Below are 20,732 nucleotides of genomic sequence, written 5' to 3' on the forward strand. Positions count from 1 at the left end.
CTACTCTTCCTGGTGTCCATCAAAATTAAGAAAGGTATACAATTTTAAAAACAGTACAATGCATTAATTACAGAATTCACAACACACTAAGTGTTGTGTGTGTATGTTTGTGTTGCTTCACAGTCCCTCTGTTGTCAATTTGTTTACTGTAAAATAGCATTGTATCTGGTCAAACACAATTCTTTCAAAACTTTACTACGGGTTTGTGAAGGCTGATTGGTCAGCTATTTGAGCCAGTAAAAGGGGCTTTACTATTCTTAGGTAGCGGTATGACTTTTGCTTCCCTCCAGGCATGAGGGCACACACTTTCTAGTAGGCTTAAAATTAAGATATGGCAAATAGGAGTGGCAATATATTCTGCTATTATCCTCAGTAATTTTTCATCCAAGTTTTCAGACCCTGGTGGCTTGTCATTGTTGATTGACAACAATACATTTTTTTACCTCTTCCACACTCACTTTATGGAATTCAAAATTAGCAGTCTTTCATAATTTGGTCAGATATACTTGGATGTGTAGTGTCAGCGTTTGTTGTTGGCCAGTCATGCCTAAATTTGCTAATCTTGCCAATTAAAAAATAATTAAAGTAGTTGCCATTATCAGTCAGTTTTGTAATGAATAAGCCATCTGATTCAATGAATGATGGAGCTAAGGTAGCCTTTTTTTCCCAAAAATTTCATTGAAGGTGCTCTAAAGCTTTTTACTATCATTCTTTGTCATTTATCTTTGTTTCATAGTCTAGGTTCTTCTTTTAATTCAGTTTCGTCAAATTATTTCTCAATTTGCAGTACATCTGCCAATCGGTTGTGCAGCCAGACTTATTTGCTATTCCTTTTGCCTCATCCCTCTCACCCATACAATTGTTCAATTCCTCATCAATCCATGGGGATTTAACAGTTTTTACAGTAATTTTCTTAACGGGTGCATGCTTATTAGTAACTGGGATAAGCAATTTCATAAATGTGTCAAGTGCCACGTCTGTTTGCTCCTCATTACACACCACGGACCAAGAAATATTTTTTACATCAGCAGCATAGGACAACAACTACAAAACTTATTGTATGGCCTCTTATACATCTTAAACAGGCATTTTGTTTTTCCTAGATATGGCTACTATATTGTGATCACTACATCCGATGGATCTGGATACTGCTTTCAAGCACATTTCTGCAGCATTAGTAAAGATGTGATAAAAACATTTTTAATGATTAAATTCCTGTGCTGTTTGTAACTACCCTGGTAGGTTGACTGATAACCTGAACCAGGTTGCAAGCACTGGTTACAGTTTAAAGCATTTTCTTGAGTGGGTGTCTTGATAAAAGCCATTCAATATTTAAATCACCCAGAAAATATACCTCTCTGTTATCCAGATACTGACTGTTAGCACTTGGTGGTCTATAGCAGCTTCCCACAAGAATGGGCTTTAGGTGAGGCAGATAAAGCTGTAGACATATTACTTCAACATTATTTAAAATGAGATCCTCTCTAATCTTTACAGGAATGTGGTTCTGAATATAAACAGCAACACCTCCACCACTAGCATTTCTGTCTTTTCTGTAAATGTTATAACCCAGTATTGATATCACTGTATCATCAAATGTATTGTCTAAGTGCATTTCAGAGACGGTGAGAATATGAATGTCATTTGTTACTAGCAAGTTATTAAGCTGCATATTATAACGTGGGCTATTTTGAGCACTTTTCTGGGATGTTTGCTTGTTTTCATTGCTTTACTGCTAAGCTTAGCAGAAGTAAACTTAGCAAAAAAAGAAACGTCCCTCTTTCAGGACCCTGTCTTTCAAAGATAATTCGTAAAAATCCAAATAAAACTTCACAGATCTTCATTGTAAAATGTTTAAACACTGTTTCCCATGCTTGTTTAATGAACCATAAACAATTAATGAACATGCACCTGTGGAATGGTTGTTAAAACACTAACAGCTTACAGACAGTAGGCAATTAAGGTCAAAGTTATGAAAACTTAAGACACTAAAGAGGCCTTTCTACTGACTCTGAAAAACACCAAAAGAAAGATGCCCAGGGTCCCTGCTTATCTGTGTGAACGTGCCTTAGGCATGCTGCAAGGAGGCATGAGGAATTGCAATGTCCGTACTGTGAGATGCCTAAGACAGCGTTACAGGGAGATAGGACGGACAGCTGATCATCCTCGCAGTGGCAGACCACATGTAACAACACCTGCACATGATCAGTACATCCGAACATCACACCTGCGGGACAGGTACAGGATGGCAACAACAACTGCCTGAGTTACATCAGGAACACACAACCCCTACATCGCTGCTCAGACTGTACGCATTAGGCTGAGAGAGGCTGGACTAAAGGCTTGTAGGCCTGTTGTAACAGGCCTACAAGCCCTCAACACATTATTCCATTTCTGTTAGTCACATGTCTGTGGAACTTGTTCAGTTTATGTCTCAGTTGTTGAATCTTGTCATGTTCAAACAAATATTTACACATGTTAAGTTTGATGAAAATAAACGCAGTTGACAGTGAGAGGACGTTTCTTTTTTGCTGAGTTTAGATATTCTCATGCTATTTATGTTAGTGCAGGGTGAGCTGCACACAGTGGACTTCCTACTAGGGAACACCGCCTCAGCGCTAACAGCGTAAATCTGGTTCATAGACACATGATTGCTGTTTACAATAGCTGTAGGATCAGCAGAGGCATTCAGAGCCGTTGGAGGGACATACATTATTTTACTTACATTGTGTCTACCAATGCCCCTGGTATAATGTACATTTACTAAAGCATTATGATGACTCAGCGACACAATGGTAGGGATTAACTGAGCTGGGCTTGGATAATTGATAAGTCATTGTCTCAACGCAGCTTACTAAGGCTGTGAAAGGATCCAGGAACCCAAATGAACCCAAATTTGGGTGGATATGATGGGTCTTTTATTAGTGTCTAGCAGAGAGTCAATCAGCACTTGAAATCCAGTTTCAATTGTTCAGAGCTGCCCTTCATAATGTCATTAAAACCCACACGGACTATGATAGAATCGATGGCCATGTCCTGGCGTAGTACATTCGGGACCAGCTTAGTAATATCATTTACGCAAGCTCCGGGAAAAGACATTGTTTTTGCACCCGGAACAATCTGCCCACTCCCATGCTTCAGGATGGTGCAGGCCTCCGACAGATGGAGAAGCCCTGCTCAATCCAGAGCAGGGACGTAAAGGTTGCCAAAGTCGACTTCGAAATCGTAGGGGAAGGAGTAGGCACAGCGGCCGCAGACACAGGTACTCCCAGCGACGAAGGTGCAGGATGATCATAATTTATTGCTATGTTCCTCTTGCTGTGCTCCTTCAATTCTGCTATCAAATGGGAGAGGAGAGGCAGGAGATGGCTCCCCTGGCGAATGAACTCCTGGCAACACCGGCCAATCGGATAACAACAAATGACTAGATGGAGATGCGCGAATGCCGTCCAGCCACCGGCTTAGAAAAGTTAAACATTCCACTCAGCGTTTTCCCCAGTTTCTTATGTAGGCTGGCTACCTGCGTGATCAAGGAAGCCACCTGAAGCCTATAATCCTCGGCAAGCAAACAATTGCCACATTGGATCTCTGAGTGATCCAGTTTGTCCCGAAACAAAGCGTAGTAGATACAGCTCCTACAGCGCTGGAACCAGACAGAGGGCCATTGGAAAACTCATCTGGGACTAACTTTGTTAACTTGATGGCTAACTTTAGCAGCATAGCTAGGTTAGCGGCTCTTTCAAGCAGACTTTAACCTGTCATTTAGGCAGGATTCTGGGACAAGAAATAGCGGTGCTAGCTGTTAAAAAACGAACCGTGTCATGGAATCCATGCAAAAACAAGTTTGGTATTTAACAAAGATTGTTTATGTTTTAGTTAAAATAACAAACCGAGTGTTTCCAGTATACAGTGTTCAGCTGCTCACTCTGATGACGTCAGGACCAAAAAAAAGTGTGACCGTCCCTGGGAGGATCCACTCTCTCTCCTATGGCCCGGAGCATCTGAACAGTCATGTCCGTTGAATCCCTCAACTCGGACCCTACCAGCAGCCAATGTTGTTTCCAACGGACAGTAAGGTGGGTTAACTAATTCACAACAGCGATATCAAATCCACATCTCTGTCAGTGTGCTACTGGCTCTACTGAGCAGTGTTTTAGAAAAACTTGAATTGTGTACATGGTTTCTCTGTCAATGCAGAGAAAGTGTGATTAAACAGCCAGAGAATTCCCAGATAATTGGAATAATCATTTACTTTATTTACCCAGTCTTGGATATGATCGTTCAATTTACAGCTTAACTATACATGAGCACTGATAATACTATCACATTAATAGACCTCCATTCACAATTCAATTCTTATAGTGAGATTTCAAGGCATGTTCTATTGTAAACCAACACACCTGTGTTTTAAATGACAGCCTTGTCTTAGTTGTGTGCACCATGTAGGTACTTCTCAAAACTTCAGTTTAGGGAAAATTCCACATTGTTTTGATTGGCAGGAACACAAACTGAATTTGCATTTCCAACTCCGATCTGTGGTCTACCAACCAACCATTCTGCCTTCTGGGAGAACTTTTCTTCTTACACTATTTAGCTGTTTGTGGTGCCAGTTTTGTGCCCAGCTGGAAAGTATGTTTAACTCAAGCACCCAGACCCAAGACCCACAGATGTGTGACCACCATTCCTCTCAATGGCAGGCCTCAAGCTTGGGGATACAAACACTTTAATTGCAGTAAAATGTGTTACCAAGATGTGCAATGCAACAACTCATCCGGAATATTGTACTAATGCTGTTCTTTATCATCATCATCATCATCCTACTATACCTCCACTGCTGCTTAAACACAATATCGCCACCTTACCTTTGAGGGCAAAAGACTGACAAGAAAATAAAACGTTGCATAATCTTCTGCTCAAAGATTGTCTTTAAAACTTAGGAAATTTTTTCTACACCAGTGTCATGTTTTGGGCTGTATTAAAATCAGCCGGTTGTGGATTTACTGGATCACTGGCACAAAATGATCCCTAGGTTGACTTTGGCCCAGCAAGATGAGGCATCATCCATTCTGTGCTGTCGAAGAAGACTATTAAAACCCAGTCTTACCGCTGTCAGCCAAAGACTGAGCTAATGGCCGGAGACAAAATAAAGCACAGAATCACACAGTGGCCGGGATATCGATTGGGTTGGATCATTGCCCCTTCAAAACAAGGCTTTGGTGTGTGTGTGTGTTTTTTGGTCCCGTGTGAAGGAAATGTGGGGCTTGTACCTAAAAACTGCCACATTGCAATTCAAAAACAATATTATTTCTGTTATCAATAGTTTGAGGTATATTCTGATTTAATTAAGTTTTTGGGGCAGAATGGATTAAACCTGTTGAGGCCAGGGGGCAGGATCTTATCCCGGTATTGGGATTTATTGTCATGTGACCATGGCGGGGAATTCAAAACTGCAAGAGTAATCATTTCAAATAATCAAATAATCAACTATTTTCCTCCATTTGAAAGATATATCTCCTAAATCTAACCACGCTGTCCGATTTTCAGAGGCTTTACGGAGAATGCATAAAGTTAGGTTATGTGAGGAGAGTACATTGACAATAGCTGCGTGTAATGTTTAGCCAATTCAAAGAAGGGCATCAACAGACAGAAAACTAGCTAGAATTATGCACTTACCTTTGACAATCTGCATCAGATGACACTCATAGGACATTATGTTATACAATACATGCATTTTTAGTTCCATCAAGTTCATATTTATATCCAAAAACAGCATTTACAGTCGCGGTGAAATTCAGAATTTTTTTCGGCTCGAATGCTCCCAGTGAATCTAGCATTACAAATCACGGAATTACTATTCGAAAACATTGGTAAATTATAATATTGTCATTCAAAGAATAATATATTATCATCTCGTAATTGCTACCGAATGGCCAGATCTCAAAATAACTTTACTGGGAAATCACATTTTGCAATAAACTTGGTACTATGCTAACAACAATAAGCTATAAGCTAAGCTAAGCTAAGCTATACCGTTAGCATTAGCATCATCTAATATCGATAATAACATTCTAAATATCCCCTTACCTTTGATTATCTCCATCAGAAGGCGCTGCCAGAGATCCCAGTTCCAGAACAAATGTGGTTTCTTTTGACAAAGTTCATAATTTATGTCCAAATAGTTAGCGTTCAGTAGGCTCCCACAAAATGAGGTGGGCAGTGTAAAGTCACGCCGAAAAGCTAAAGAAAACCTAGTAAATAATCTATTTACGTTTCTTCAAACATGTCAAACGTTGTTTAGCATTAATCTTTTGGTCCATTTTTAACGTGAAACATCAGTAAACATCAGTAATATTTTCACACAACCTATCAAGTGTCTAGAATAAACGATTATGACAAAGACACTCTTCTCAGATTTATGCGCAGGCGCAAAAAATGAAGTGATGACGTGTCAACTTGTAAGCATTCTAATTCGGTCTGTATTCATCACAGATGCTTCCAACAACTTTCTAAAGATCGTTGACATCTAGTGGAAGCAGTAGGAGTTGCGAACTGAATCCTTTCTCACTGTGGTATCTATAAAACAATGACACTAAATAGTACAGTCACAAAATTCTCATTTTTGTTAATCAATTTTTCACAGGTTTTTGCCTGCAATATGAGTTTTGTTATACTTACAGACACCATTCAAACTGTTTTAGAAAATTCAGAGTGTTTTCTATCCAAATCTGGTAATAATATGCATATCCTAGCTTCTGAGTTGGTGTAGGAGGCAGTTAAAAATGGGCACATATTTTTTTCAAAATTCTCAATACTGCCCCCGTGGCCCGTAGAGGTTAAGTCAATAACCTGGTATTTTCAATCAATTTCTCCAGGTCATCTCTTTGAGTAATATAACCATTCAATAATCAGGAAGGTTATGAAAAACACATGTGCGGATTATCTACACAACAGTTATGAAAAAAGTACAACACCACCAATCATATGGTGAGGACTTGAAGTGTCATTGGAGTGTCATAAACCAATAATAGATGTATTGATTGTTGTGTAACAGAAGCTCCGTGAATCTACTGAGATGCACCCGGTCTTACTGTCAAATATCAGAGGAGTGAAAGCCGGTGGGTCGCGTTGAAAAGTCTGCCAGATTGGCAGAGGAAAAAGCAGCCATTTGAATGAAACTCAAGCCCTGCATCTGCTAAGCAACGGAGCAGGAACCTGGCAACCTTCCATCCAGCAAATGGCCCTATTATTTTTGCTTTGGAACCTTACAGTGGCTCAGAATAAGTATAATTTATCTCTGTCAAACAGTCTCGTCTTTCTTGTTTCTCATTCCTCTCTCTCTCTCACATACACATACTTCGTCTTCTGCCTAAACTCTTTGTCTTGTCAGAAGCCTGCCTTCACTCTGAAATTCATTTTGATTTTTGTTTTGTTTATTTTATTATCATATCGTCTCTACTCTAAAATGGAGATGAAGCATCATTTTCTTTATGGGAAAATATTCCCCACATCATTGAACTGCAGAGCAATGCTAGTCTTGTCTCTGCACTGACTCTTATTTGGTTGCAGTTTGTTGCCTTAGCCTAGGACAATACAATTAGTTGAAGATAAATTGGTAATGAAGACGTTCCGTTAATGTTGCTGTAGTGCTAACAACTGTGAATAATGTAATTGAAGCAAAGATTTGACATTCCAAATGCATGTCCTCAGTATAGTTTATACCAGTGGCACAACTTTCACATGGTAATGGGGGGTGGACGTCCCCCTCCACATTCTGAAATTGCATTTTTGTCCCCCCCAGTTTTATCATTGGAATGTGAAACAAAACGAGGCAAAGTTGTGCTTTAGGACCATGTGGATGCTTCCGCGCGGTTGGCTAGGCTGTTTTGGAGTGTTTATCTGACTGGATAACAAAAAATAAATACAAATAAAATAATTGCCCCCCCCTACTTTTTAAACCAAAGTTGCACCCCTGGTTTATACAGTAGCATAATTTGTATATCAGTTGACGTGTTGTGATATTCCATTACATCCAACCTTGCATAGAACAGCTGCAAATCAAATACAGGGTCAAAGGCATAGATATGTTCAGTGTGAGAGACTAATTTGTTGTGATATCCAGTTCAGTGTAGTTCAACAATTGACATTTAAACATCACTTCCCTGCTCAGTGTAGAAAACCATTATTTAGCTAACCTTGAAAACATGAGTCATTGTATTTTCTTCTTTGATGAGGTAAAAGTTGAGGCTAGGCCAGCCAGCCAGCCAGTCAACACGTTCAGAAATCCCCTTCTTTCATAAAGTCATGTATTTTGTTCTTCTTGCCCTTTTATTCATTTTCTATTTTCTAACTCCCCACCATGGTCAAGAAGTCAGTCGGTAGTCAAAGTTGCACAAACACATGATTCAGACGTTGGCTAGCTGGAGCTCATTGTCTGCGAGCGTCTGGATCATTTAGCATCATTTGTGTTTTTTTTCCCACCAAACCACGAGTCCCTTGGGTGAATCCCCCAACACAAACTCCACACGTCTTCTGTAGGATCGATAGCCAATACCACACTCTCTAACCACTTTCCCAGGATTCCTCTTGCTTCGCCTGGTCACCAGCAGGCCTATTTTGCCGAGTGAACGGGTTGAATGAGGTTTGCGATGACTGCTGGGAAACCGACAATTTGCGACCTGGCATGTAGAGTATAAATATGGTCTGAGTGTTCCACTCTTTCTCCATTTTCTTCTTTTGGCCTGAAAACGTGTTATTTTAACTCAGTGGCTACGGTACCGGGAGTTCCATATGGCATCGCTCGCAATGAACAACAGGCCTTGTTTACAAAAGGGGAAATATTTTCATTTTGACGTATTTCTGGTGAAACTGATGAGGTCTTCCATTGCATCCTTTGGGCTGTGGCTTCGAAGTCAGGACTTGCCAAGGGTTATTAAACATGTGTCTCCATCTTAGTGAGGGAAAAATGTGGAAGGATTTATGGATATGAATCTTCATAAGATACTCGGCACGCCTCAGTTAAATGAAGGATAGTAAAAGGATGATAGGTTCTTGGCCTCAAGCCTGGCTCCTCGGCTGTAGTCGTCTTGCACTGCTTCAATGGCCAATTGACGTTATCTGAGGACCACAGTGGCTAACCTATTAGCTTGTGGAAGACAGTTGTATTAACAGTGATTTAGATTGAGGTTATGAAGATCAGCGGTTATCAAAATGAAAAACTACTGGCTTCCCTCTCGTAAAAAATAAAATGGAAGCGGAAAACCACTACCTTGTGATTGTCAAAACTGAATTTCAATGTCGGAAAATGGAGAGGTTAACTAAGGTAGTGAGTATTTAGAGGATTATTCGCAGTTCTCAAAACCTGCTGTTCCACTACCTACGTACCTATCGGGTGGATTTTGGACATATCTTTGGATTTCACCCTGGCAGCACCATTGTTCCTGAGCTGCCCTGAGAGTTAATGACATACTTATGCCATGCAAATTGTAATTGTAGTATTTGCTGAAGCCCACCTGACATTCCTCCGTCGTCTAGCTATGAAAATGTCACATTTATCACTGTCTATTCTCAGAAAACACAATTTTCAAAAAATTAATCTATAAGAGTGTATGAGAGTGTATGCAAAGGCCTATGCAAGAGTTGCTTTTTGAAGGAGAGCTGGATGTTACGTTGGTGTATGAACTGACGTCAGACAAATACAGAGTGATTTGGATGATGATTTGTTTTCTGAAAGGGAAAGGGGTATACCTAGTCAGTTGTCCAACTGAAATGTGTCTTCCGCATTTAACCCAACCCCTCTGAATCAGGTGCGGGGGGCTTACTGAATACAAGAGGTGCGGGGGGCTTCCTGAATACATGCCTGCTTAGATTCTTAAACAGAAATGTAGACGTGTCACGACTTAGACAAATGAGTGTGTGAATAATGTTAAGGCTGTATACAGACATCTGAAGCCATCAGACATCTAGCATGTGTTGTAAATTATACCAGTGCCGCTTACTGTATGTGTAAAACAAAATAGCTCAAGTTTGAAGTAATTATTTCTGTTAGATTACCGTTTTTGGGGATTGATTTGTTACGTTACCAGCGAAAACATTGTAATCAGATTACAGATACTTTGGAAAAACTAGCTAGATAACTTTTTGGGATTCATTTTTAATTCAGAAAGGATGTATATTTTTTTTATAAAAATAACAATGACACCTTTCTGTTTTCTCAATGATATACAATTCAGCATTGACCACAAGTCAGAGACCACTATGAGGACATACCACATGCGTTTGATTGATCATTTTTGTCTGCTTCAATTCCGTATGATGGGAAAGTAATCCAAAAGTAATCAGATTACTATACTGAGTTTGGGTTAAAAAAAGTAATGTTACTGATTGCAATTTTGGACAGGTAAGTAGTAACAGATTACATTTAGAAAGTAACCTACCCTGCCCATGAGAACGCATTACTTACTTGGAAGTCTTTTACACATCAATGGACACTTTCTCTCCATTCATGGTCAATACATTTTAACATGTACACGCAAACCATTTCTACTATCTGGTGCTTTCTTCTCTGATGCACCTTATGTCTAAACTTCTTTACAGTGAAATGATCTTGATGATTTCTGATGATTTTAAAATGTTTTGTAATTCTATGAATCTTACCCAGTTGATTAACTCACCCACACGCCCAAATCTCCAATAACCAGAGAAATCTACCCTGATTTATTTGATATTGACAAATGTTCCACATAAATATTCTGAGGATGGTGTTTTTTTGTTGTTGTTGTAAGGATTTAAATGACCATTGGGCAGTTGTTGCTGTTAGAAATACGAAGGTTCCTAAGACAAACCCACACTTTATTCGTAAGATACGTTTTAAGAGTTTTAATGAGCAGGCTTTCTTTCATGGTTTGTTTTATTTTGACTGGAGCAAGATTCAGTTTATTCCTGATGTGGAAACTGCCTGGAAATTCTTTCACGATGTTTATTTCCAAATAGTAAACAAACATGCCCCATTCCGCAGGTTCAGAGTTAAAGGGCGGGATAATCCATGGTTTTCTTCTGAGCTGTCTTGTATTATTCACAAACGTAATCTAGCCTGGGCTAAAGCAAGGAAATCATGTTCTGATGCTGATTGGCTTCTTTTTAGGCAGCTAGGAAACAAGTGTTATTTTCTTCTCAGGAAGACCAAGTCTGAATATTTTATGTCTGTTACCACTGATAACCTGAATGACCCTAGAAAGTTTTGGAAGGCTATTAAGTCTATGTCTGGTAACAGTAATGTTAATGAATTATCGTCATGTGTATTGAAGGACTCTGTTGCTGTATATGACAAAACTGAAATGCTGAATAGTTTCAATGAGCACTTTGTATCATCTGGTAGGTTGTTTGATTCAGAATCATCTGGCTCTGTACAACCCTGTGTGGATGAACCAGTGAGAGCTGGTCAAACGTTTAGCTTTTTGCCATTCTCAGTGCAGGTGGTACATAAAGCCCTGAAATCCTTAGATCAGAGAGAGCCTGCAGGTCCTGATCTTCTTGAGCCCTACTTTTTAAAACTGGCAGCTGATTTCATAGCTGAACTACTTACATATTTGTTCAATCTAACCCTGGAATGTAATGAAATTAAATCAGCATTTGTCCTACCACTTTTAAAAGGGGGAGATCCAACTATTTTTAAATAATTATAGGCCAATCTCAAAGCTGTCACACCTGGCAAAAATACTTGAAACCCTTGTTAGTGAACAGCTAAAATAGTTTTTATATACTAACTCTATTTTATCAATGTGCCAATCGGGCTTCAGGAAGAAGCATAGCACAGTTACAGCAGCCATGAAGGTTTTAAATGGAATCACTGAAGCCCTTGACAAAAAACAGCACTGTATCTCACTTTTTATTGATCTCTCTAAGGCTTTTGATACAGTTGATCATGCAATACTGAGGCAGAGATTGTCGATTGTACTTCTTTCGGAGCATGCAGTTGCATGGTTTGCTAACTACCTGTCTGATAGAACTCAGTGCACTCAATTTGATGGGCTCATGTCTGTTAAATTGTCTGTCTGTAATGGTGTGCCCCAGGGCTCTGTACTTGGTCCCCTCTTATTCACTATTTATATAAATAATTTAGACAAAAATGTGCAAAAAGCACAACTTCTCTTTTATGCTGATGATACTGTTATTTTTTGTTGTGCCTCGTCTCTCACAAACGCTTTCCAGAACTGGCAAACTGCTTTTTCTACTGTTCAACATACCTTGTGTCAATTGAAGCTTATCCACAATACTGACAAAACTAAACTAATGGTGTTTTGTAAAGCAAGAAATAGACCTCTGAACCTTTCACCTATTACTACCTATAGCGAGGAGGCTAGTATCAGCTACATGTATGCCTTTACTAAACTTTGGGGATATTTTATATATGAATGCCTCCGCTCAGTGTTTGAGATCAATTGACACTCTTTACCATGGAGCATTGAGATATATTTTAAACTGCAAAACCCTTACGCACCACTGCACTTTATATACAAGGGTTGGCTGGCCTTCTCTAGTCAATTGTAGGATGTCACTGGTATACTTTTATTTACAAAGCCACTTTGGGTTTACTACCATTTTTGGGGGGGCATTTTTATGGTTCAGAAATGTGGTGGGTACTCTCTTCGTTTGCAGGACTTTATCCTGCTAACTGTTCCAAATGTCCGAACTGAATTTGGTAAAAGGGCTTTTATATACTCTACGCCATCGGTTTGGAACGCCTTACAAAATACATTTAAACTGGAAAAACTTGTCTCGATTGGTGTTTTTAAATCATTTAAGGATTTTGAGGCTGATTCCCTGACCTGTCAATGTTTTTTATTAGCTGTTTTATGATTTTGTTATACTCTTGTGAATTCTATGTTTTTTTACTAGATTGCCTGTAGTTTTTCACGTTGTCTATCTGTAATTGTGTAATGACTTGGTGCTGCCTATCTTGGCCAGGACACTCTTGAAAAAGAGATTTAAAATCTCAATGAGTCCTTCCTGGTTAAATAAAGGTTAAATAAAATAAATAAAATATTGTGTCTTTTTTGTCCACAGCTGTTGCAGATGATACAATTTTCAAGCCATAGGCTGTAATTACTGTTGATTCTATGGAAAATGTTTTCCTTGGTGTTTACATATGCCATTACAGATGCTTTACGTCATTCATGGTTTGCAGCATGCTATTGTGGTCTGATGTTCTACCACACCAAGCCTGTCAGATTTGATGCAGGGTCACTTTTATGAGAGGGTCATAACAGTCATACTACTGTTGGCAGAATGGTGAATTGAATCATTGCTATACGAACATGCAATCACATACACATGTGCACATCCATGCGCACAAGCACACACACGTGCAAACAAAGCACAGAGTTATTTTAAAGACAAGGTATACAGTATGTGGATACCTCTTAAAATTAGTGGATTTGGCTATTTCAGCCACACCCATTGCTGACATGTGTATAAAATTGAGCACACCGCCATGCAATCTCCATAGACAAACAATGGCAGTAGAATGGCCCGTACTGAAGAGCTCAGTGACTTTCAATGTGACCCGTCATAGGATGTCACCTTTCCAACAAGTCAGTTTGTCAAATTCCTGCCCTGCTAGTGCTTCCCTGGTCACTGTGAGTGCTGTTATTGTGAAGTGGAAATGTCTAGGAGAAACAACGGCTCAGCCGCAAAGTGGTAGGCCACACATAGTCAGAACGGGACCGCCGAGTGCTGAAGTGTGTAACAATCGTCTGTCCTCGGATGCAACACTAACTACCGAGTTCCAAACAGACTCTGGATGCAACGTCAGCAAAATAACTGTTCGTTGTTAGCTTCAAGAAATGGATTTCCATGGCCGAGCAGCCGCACACAAGCCTATGATCACCATGTGCAAAGCCAAGCTTTGGCTAGAGTGGTGTAAAGCTCGCCGCCATTGGACTCTGGAGCAGCGGAAACGCGTTTTCTGGAGTGAGGAATCACAAAAAACAAAACCACAGCTAAATGCAGCACTAACCTTTGATGATCTTCATCAGATGACAACCCTAGGACATTATGTTATACAATACATGCATGTTTTGTTCAATCAAGTTCATATTTATATCAAAAACCAGCTTTTTACATTAGCATGTGACGTTCAGAACTAGCATACCCCCCGCAAACTTCCGGCGAATTTACTAACAATTTACTAAATTACTCACGATAAACGTTCACAAAAAGCATAACAAATATTTTAAGAATTATAGATACAGAACTCCTCTATGCACTCGATATGTCCGATTTTAAAATAGCTTTTTGGTGAAAGCACATTTTGCAATATTCTAAGTAGATAGCCCGGCATCACAGGGCTAGCTATTTAGACACCCAGCAAGTTTAGCCTTCACCAAACTCCGATTTACTATTAGAAAAGTTTGATTACCTTTGGTGTTCTTCGTCAGAATGCACTCCCAGGACTTCTACTTCAATAACAAATGTTGGTTTGGTCCCAAATAATCCATAGTTATGTTCAAACAGCGGCGTTTTGTTCGTGCGTTCAAGACACTATCCGAATGGTAAATAAGGGTCATGCGCACGGCGCATTTCGTGACAAAGAAATTCTAAATATTCCATTTCCGTACTTCGAAGCATGTCAACCGCTGTTTAAAATCAATTTTTATGCCATTTTTCTCATAAAAAAGCGATAATATTCCGACCGGGAACCTGCAATTAGGTAAACAGACGAAAGAAAATAAAGCACAGGTCGACTCGGGTACGCGCCTAAGCCCATTGTCCTCTGATCGGCCACTTGTCAAAAGCGATAATGTGTTTCAGCCAGAGGCTGCCTCGATATCGTTCAGCTTTTTCCCGGGCTCTGAGAGCCTATGGGAGCCGTAGGAAGTGTCACGTTACAGCAAAGATCCTCAGTCTTCAATAAACAGAGGCAAGAAGAACAACAACTTGTCAGACAGGCCACTTCCTGGTCAGAATCTTCTCAGGTTTTTGCGTGCCATATGAGTTCTGTTATACTCACAGACACCATTCAAACAGTTTTAGAAACTTTAGGGTGTGTTCTATCCAAAGCCAATAATTATATGCATATTCTAGTTACTGGGCAGGAGTAGTAACCAGATTAAATCGGGTACGTTTTTTATCCGGCCGTGTAAATACTGCCCCCTAGCCCTAACAGGTTAAAACTCGTTTTTCAACCACTCCACAAATTTCTTGTTAACAAACTATAGTTTTGGTAAGTCGGTTAGGACATCTACCTTGTGCATGACACAAGTAATCTTTCCAACAATTGTTTACAGACAGATTATTTCACTTATAATTCACTGTATCACAATTACAGTGGGTCAGAAGTTTACATACACTAAGGTGACTGTGCCTTTAAACAGCTTGGAAAATTCCAGAAAATGATGTCATGGCTTTAGAAGCTTCTGATAGGCTAATTGACATCATTTGAGCCAATTGGAGGTGTACATGTGGATGTATTTCAAGGCCTACCTTCAAATTCAGTGCCTCTTTGCTTGACATCATGGGGAAGTCAAAAGAAATCAGCCAAGACCTCAGAAAAAAAATTGTAGACCCCCACAAGTCTGGTTCATCCTTGGGCGCAATTTCCAAATGCCTGAAGGTACCACGTTCATCTGTACAAACAATAGTACGCAAGTATAAACACCATGGGACCACGCAGCCGTCATTCCACTCAGGAGGGAGACACGTTCTGTCTCCTGGAGATGAACGTACTTTGGTGCGAAAAGTGCAAATCAATCTGAGTACAACAGCAAAGAACCTTGTGAAGATGGTGGAGGAAACAGGTAAAAAAGTATCTATATCCACAGTAAAACGAGTCCTATATTGACATAACCTGAAAGGCTGCTCAGCAAGGAAGAAACCCCTGCTCAAAAACCGCCACAAAAAGCAGAGACTTTTGTCTGATGGAACAAAAATATAACTTTTTGGCAATAATGACCATCGTTATGTATGGAGGAAAAAGGGGGACGGTTGTAAGCCAAAGAACACCATCCCAACCGTGAAGCAAGGGGTGGTAGAATCATGTTGTGGGGGTGCTTTGCTGCAGGAGGGACTGGTGCACTTCACAAACTAGATGGCATCACGAGGAATGGAAAATGATGTGGACATATCAGTCAGGAAGTTAAAGCTTTGTCGCAAACGTGTCTTCCAAATGGACAATGACCCCAAGCATACTTCCAAAGTTGTGGCAAAATGGATTAAGGACAACAAAGTCAAGGTACTGGAGTGGCCATCACAAAGCCCTGACCTCAACCTATAGAAAATTTGTGGGCGGAACTGAAAAAGTGTGTGTGAGTAAGGAGGCCTACAAACCTGACTCAGGTTTACACCAGATCTGTCAGGAGGAATGGGACAAAATTCACCCAACTTATTGTAGGAATATTGTGGAAGGCTACTCGAAACACTTGACCCAAGTTAAACAATTTAAAGGCAATTCTACCAAATACTAATTGAGTGTATGTAAACTTCTGACCCACTGGGAATGTGATGAAAGAAATAAAAGCTGAAACAAATCATTATCTCTACTATTATTCTGACATTTCACATTTTTTAAATAAAGTGGTGATCCTAACTGACCTAAGACAAGGAATTGTTACTAGGATTAAATGTCAGGAATTGTGAAAAACTGAGTTTAAATGTATTTGGCTAAGGTGTATGTAACCTTCCGACTTCAACTGTTTATAATTATATGTCTCAGGAATATAGTTTGAAAATTACTTTCTCATCACTCCATAAAACAGACGTTTAAATGATGCATGAAATGTTCAAATTAGCAGTGATAGTATGTCAGTTTTCTGTAAAAGACACCACCAGGCAGATACGTCAGTCAAAAGGTCCCTCTATGTCATATTCATGAGACTGAACTGTCTAATCAAAGAGGACCTTTCAGACCCTTCTCTGGGAATGTCACAGCAAATGTCATTGCCAATGATACACATTTCATATGGATCTTGACATTTTTCTTTAATCTTGAAAGCATCACATGTTATTTTAGTGAGACTGCAAATGTAGTAAGAACTCCCAAATTTAAATTTTGTGAACTGCCACATACAGTGCAGGCGGAAAGTATTTAGTATTTATAGTATTTTTAGTATTTATTACGTTACAGCCTTATTCTGTTACCTCAACTAACTGGTGCCCCCTGCACATTGACTCTGTACCGGTACCCCCCTGTATATAGTCTCGCTATTGTTGTTTTACTGCTGATCTTTAATAACTTGTTACTTTTATTTCTTATTCTTATCTGTATTTTTTAACTGCATTGTTGGTTAGAGGCTCGTAAGTAAGCATTTCACTGTAAGGTCTACACCTGTTGTATTCGGCGCATGTGACTAATAAAATTTGATTTGAAATTAATTAAATCATTTTTTTCCCTCATCAATCTACACACAATACCCCATAATGACAAAGCAAAAACAGGTTTTTAGAAATGTTTGCGTACAGTATTACAAATAAAAAACCTATCACAATTACATAAGTATTCAGACCCTTTACTCAGTACTTTATTGAAGCACCTTTGGCAGCGATTACAGCCTCATGTCTTATTGGGTATGACGCTACAAGCTTGGCACACCTGTATATGGGGAATTTCTCAATATGTTCTCTGCAGTTCCTCTCAAGCTCTGTCAGGTTGGATGTGGCGGGTTGCTGTACAGCTATTATCGATCGGATTCAAGTCCGGGCCCTGGATGGGCCACTCAAGGACATTAAGAGACTTGTCCTGAAGCCAACTCCTGCATTGTCTTGGCTGTCTGCTTAGGGTCGTTGTCCTATTGGAAGGTGAACCTTTGCCCCAGTCTGAGGTCCTGAGCATTCTCGAGCAGGTTTTCATCAACGATCTAACTGTACTTTGCTCCGTTCCTTTTCCCTCGATCCTGACTAGTCTCCCTGTCCCTGCCGCTGAAAAACATCCCCCAGCATGATGCTGCCACCACCATGCATCACCATAGGGATGGTGCCAGGTTTCCTCCAGACATGGCGCTTGGCATTCCGGCCAAAGAGTTCAATCTTGGTTTCATCTGACTAGAGAATGTTGTTTCTCATGGTCTGAGAATCCTTTAGGCGCCTTTTGGCAAACTCCAAGCGGCCTGTCATGTGCCTTTTACTGAGGAGTGACTTCCGTCAGGCCACTCTACCATAAAGGCCTGAATTGTGGAGTGCTGCTGAGATGGTTGTCCTTCTGGAAGGTTCTCCCATTTCCCATTTCTGGAGCTCTGTCAGAGTGACCATTGGGTTCTTTGTCACCCCCCTGACCAGCACCCTTCTCCCCCGATTGCTCAGTTCAGCCGGGCGGCCAGCTCTAGGAAGTGTCTTGGTGCTTCCAAACTTCTTCCATTTAAGAATGATGGAGGCCACTGTGTTCTTGGGACCTTCAATGCTACAGACATTTTTTGGTACCCTCCCCAGATCTGTGCCTCAACACAATCCTGTCTCAGAGCTCTACGGACATTTCCTTCAACCTCATGGCTTGGTTTTTGCTCTGACATGCACTGTCAACTGTGGGATCTTAGATAGACAGGTGTGTGCCTTTCCAAATCATGTCCAATCAATTTAATTTACCACAGGTGGACTCCAATCAAGTGGTATAAACATTTCAAGGATGATCAATGGAAACAGGATGCACCTGAGCTCAATTTCAAGTCTCAGAGCAAAGGGTCTGAATACTTATGTAAATAAGGTATTTCTGTTTTTTATGTTTAATAAATGTGCAAAATATAAAAAATATATATGTTGTGCTTTGTCATTATGAGGTATTGTGTGTAGATTGACGAGGAAAAAATGTATTTAATACATTTTACAATTTAGTTGTAACGTAACAAAATGTGTAAAAAGTCAAGGGGTCTGAATACTTTCCGAATGTACTGTATATAGTACTAATAACACGTCACTTCATGTGCATAATCTGGAGCAGTTGCGGATGAAAAAGATCCATTATTAAAGCACCAGATAGTGGAAAAGGTTTGTTTGTACATACTAAAATGTGTTGACCTCGAAAGGAGAGAAAGTGTCCTTTGAAGTATAATAATGTGTGAAAGACTTCCAAGTGGGTAATGCATTCTCATGGCAAAACCCCTTACTATAATATCTTGCTGTTCAGGAGCTGAGATATCAAATAGTTAACTTCCCACCTCACGTATTGTGACACCAAATGTCTGAGGAAATAAAAGCGTCGCCACACCTGACTTCCTAGGGGTAAAAAAAAACCCACTAACAAATAATTTAATTCATTTACGTAAATTAGAAAATCCAACAAAGAAAAGTGCCTTCAGGCTGTATCAATAATTAGAAGAGTGAAAAAAAGAGGCCAGAATATAGTAATAAATTACATTTTGCTTAGAATTCTAATGAAGTGAGCTGTTACTTGGGAAGATACAGCAAGATCATATCTTTTAATATTTTATGGGGGCAGGGGGCATGTATTGTTATGCGTCAGGGCTCTTGCTCGCAGAGGGAAATATTGCAAATTACCATTACATGTTTTTATTATTCTATTGCTTATGTTTTGATGAGACTTTTTAATGAGCTTCAAATGGAGCCTTGGGCAGGCTCTCGTCAGGTTCTGAAGTCTGGGCTCTCTCTCTTGTGGAAGAAGCAGCTTGAAGCCACCATTGAAAGCTTCCAGGAGCGCTTGAAGAACAACCATTCGACCTGTGGCCTGCGCTGTTTATCAATGATATTGATGCTATTGACGAGGATAGGCTTCTCAAGGAAATGCTATTGTCATTTCAATTCCACTACAGTTTGCCTTTAATCTCTGTCGTAGACTAAAAACCTGTGATCTGCACATGCATGTTCCATGTAGGCTCCTGCTTTCACAGGCGAGTGCTATTCACAGGCTAGTGCTTTCACGGGCTAGTGCTATTCACAGATCAAATGATGACATAAATTTACTGTAGCCTACCCAAAACGAATGCATTTGGTTTACTCTATGGTCAAAGTCTATGGTTGCACCCTCCACAGGTGTTGGTCACACTTACAGCTTTTGACCCCTGGATTAGGTCGTCACGCAATAATAGATCCACCCTACTTCCTTTTCGACATTTAAACCCCAAAAGGTCCTTTTGTGCGTTCTCCTTGACCTGGATCCAAGATGACTAATTTCCAAAGGTTCGGGTAAATGCAAATAAATGACTCAGTGTTTTGATCGAGGCTCCGCTGTGCTGTATTGGAATCCCTTTTAATGGATGTTTAGTAAATGGCCCTGGTTCTCCCTGTGTTTGTCAGCATTACCTCAGTTTCCCTCTGCCGAGAGTAATAAGACGAAGCGCCCCGGCGACAGCCCACGGTGATTTGTCGCGTTCCAAACACACAGCGGCGTGACACTCCAATAATGGGCGGCGTGTTTTACTCAAACAAATGGAGCTATGAGTGGCATGATGGAAGCCGCTCACTTCATTTTTATTCAGGCAGAGCTGTCCGAGTTCAAACCCGAGGGGCCGCCTCAACAGAGAGACGGATCCATACTGATGACGAATTAATAGCGAGGAATGGAACTCTATTGGATTGGACGCACCTGAAGGCCCCATCTTTAATGAATGGCTGTCAATACCTGCTGGATAAGTCAGGAAGATAGAGGACACAGTTAAAGCTGTCAGACAGAGTTTTAGAAGTTCTGTCGTGTCTTGGAGGCCTTGATTTGGCATGTTAAATGGTCTCTCTGAAGGGAAAAAAATGCACATATGGCACAGTGTCTCTTTTCAACACCTTTGAGATGGTAAGTT

Source organism: Salmo trutta, chromosome 5, assembly GCF_901001165.1.
Source record: "Salmo trutta chromosome 5, fSalTru1.1, whole genome shotgun sequence".
Classification (NCBI taxonomy): domain Eukaryota; kingdom Metazoa; phylum Chordata; class Actinopteri; order Salmoniformes; family Salmonidae; genus Salmo; species Salmo trutta.